General features: G+C 28.7%; 1 pseudogene; it reads right to left on the bottom strand.

Moving 5' to 3' along the window:
* LOC100162447 overlaps positions 1 to 2,947 on the bottom strand; it is a 9,167-nt pseudogene extending 6,220 nt beyond the window's left edge.

The raw sequence follows: 2,947 nt of genomic DNA on the forward strand, positions 1-2,947 counted from the left end.
AAAGGAATACATTGTCACAATTTTTATTTATAAGCATTTAAAGTTCAAATTTTGACAACATATTATGTAAAAATCACGAAAATTCGTAAATTATTTTATGCTAGAAATTCATAAAAAATTTTCCTTTTATATCTAAGATTTCAAAATTTAATACAAGGCTCATAATATATTTTTACAATAGCAATTGAAAAATAAAAGAAATATATAGTCACGATTTTTTTTTATAAGCATTTAAAGTTCAAATTTTGACTAAATACGTAAAAATTACGGCAATGTTCAAATTATCTTAGACAGAAATTCATAAAAGTTTTTCTTTTTAATTCTAAGATTTGGAAATTTAATACAAGGCTCCTAATACGTCCCAATTGAAAAATAAAATACTTGTTTCAAAATAGAATATATTACAATATTTAAAAATAATATATCCTAGACTGACAAATCATCTCCGTTCAGAATCGTTTTTCGTATACAATGATATAATATCATTGGATTCAAATTTAATTCCATCCATTACAGTAACCCACTTGTAACCTACTGTACAGCAGAGCGACATCCACGACTTACCCGCCTTTTTTTAAATTGATTATTTTTTTTTTTGAAATTATTTCAAAATACTTACCAACATCTTATATAGTGCCTAGCAGTGGCTCAACCATGGCGAGGTTTTGGTTGTTTAACCCCACCCCCTTGACATATTTTGTTACAGTAATAAATGTAATATTTATACACGAAAAATGTAAAGATGTTCATGTAGTAATATTGTTGAAAAACACCCGAACGGTTTATTTATAATATCAAACTTGACGGTGTCAAAAATTTAAAATTGACATTATATACCTACTAATAATAATATACTTACTCAGTTTATTTACTGTGTCTTTGATATTACTGAATCGCTCTTTATCAAAAGTTGCACTGCCGTAGCAAGTTTCCCACTTGTCGTCGATCTCGAATGTACCTCTATCAAATCCATTTTTGACTATTTCTTCGGCGTAACTCAAAACTGAAGACGTGTTAACGTCAATCTTATACCTAGCCCACGTCGACCAAATCGGGTACTTCACAACGTAAGGATCGGGTATGGATGTGGGCGAGCCGAGGAAATCTTTAATGGCGTTTTCGTGAGCTTTCCGGGGATCGCTATATTTGCAAACGCGGAATTGCATGAAATTCCTATCTTTTCTGTATGGGGCGACAACTTTAGCGGCAAAGCACATTTTTCCGGGTCTGGGGCCATTGATGTCTACGAACAAGGCAACCGAATCGTTAATGTGTAAGTAAAAGCCGTCAGAGTTGAAGAAATATGACTCGACCACCTAAAACAAAAAGTACAATAAATCTATTAATTCAAAATAAATTATAACCATTATAAAAACGAATATGGCTTGTATCAGGATACATATTATTTTTTAAACCGAAAATTCGTCAACATTGAAAATGCGATTTTCATGTTATAAATTAATAACGTCGTCTTTCATAAATCATATGCAAAGAATTTAAAAAAAATCAACGACATCGTTAAACACTGCACTGATAGATGTGTACAAAATAACTTCCTCAAAATATGTTAAAAGTTTCTGTTAGAGTTTGAAGAGGAAAAACGTATTTTAAATTTTATAGTTCATCATTTATAATTAATTCCAAAAACTAAATTATAACTATTGGCTATAAATGCTATTATTATTATAACTATACTCACTGCTTGGCTGTGCAATTCTGTTGTCACATATTCTCTGTCTGTCCAGTTTAGTTTATTCAGAGGCCATTTCTGTAAACCAACTTCGGCGCCACCGAACCAGGAACTGTTTCCGAAATCGACGCAGAATTTCAATACATCGTTCATCGACTCACTGATTTGTTCGAAATTCTTACATTCCTGTTTTTCCGAATCCGTAAAATAACGTAAGTATTCTGAATTGCTTTCCGTTTTTGGGGTGCAAACACTTAGATCTTTGTCGATACAATCTTCAAAGAAACTGAGTTTCAGATGCTTCGATGGTGTATTTGCTAAAATGAATAATAATTTACCGATAAAATATAATTATATACTCGCTACACTTAAAATGTATATTTTATATATTATAAAAGATCCAAACAATATATTTGAAAATGTAAATGTTTAAAAGCATAATAATATAATAAACTAAATTACTTCCATATTCCACTTCTAATTGTTTCTCATCTTCAGAATATAAAACGATAAAGTCTGAAGCCAAAGACGCTGGTACTAACGTCAACGCAATGACACATAATGCTAGAAAAAAACACTCATTTTTAGTAAATATGACTAATGACATAATATATTTAAGCTTAACGTAGTTAATACGACATAAAAATATTGTGGAATTTTAAATTCCATGAATGTCATTTTATGGGAAAAAAATTAATTTTATATAATTTTTATAATATTACTTTCAAATTTAACCAAAATAATTATATAAAAATACTTGGTGTGATTTTATGCATACACTTTGTTCTTAAGGATTGCGTATACGTTTTATTTATAATATTGTATTTTACTTTACATTTTTACTATCAAATATTAAATTAAATTATTAAAATATAATTTACGTTATATAGTATTACAATATATAAGTATTTTAAAGTTCTGTCTCTAATTTAGTGCAATGTAACGATTGAAAATGTAAACCCAAACTAAAAATATTAATATGTTTATTATAATAATATTAATTTTATGGTTGACATTTAGTAAAAAAAAATTAATAAACAATAAATAGGTATAGTAAAATTATATCGTAATTATTATAAGTTTGTAATTGTTTTGTACATCGCATAATTACCTAATATGTTAGCCATTTTAATTTTTGCGTTGAAATTCTGACGATACATGCGTGACGAGAGTCGGCATGTCAATGATTATTGTTCTCCGGATATCGTCGTTGTAATATAAATATGACTCGAATCCGATAAGACCTAGGAGTTATGA

This window comes from Acyrthosiphon pisum, chromosome A2 (genome assembly GCF_005508785.2).
Source record: "Acyrthosiphon pisum isolate AL4f chromosome A2, pea_aphid_22Mar2018_4r6ur, whole genome shotgun sequence".
Lineage (NCBI taxonomy): Eukaryota > Metazoa > Arthropoda > Insecta > Hemiptera > Aphididae > Acyrthosiphon > Acyrthosiphon pisum.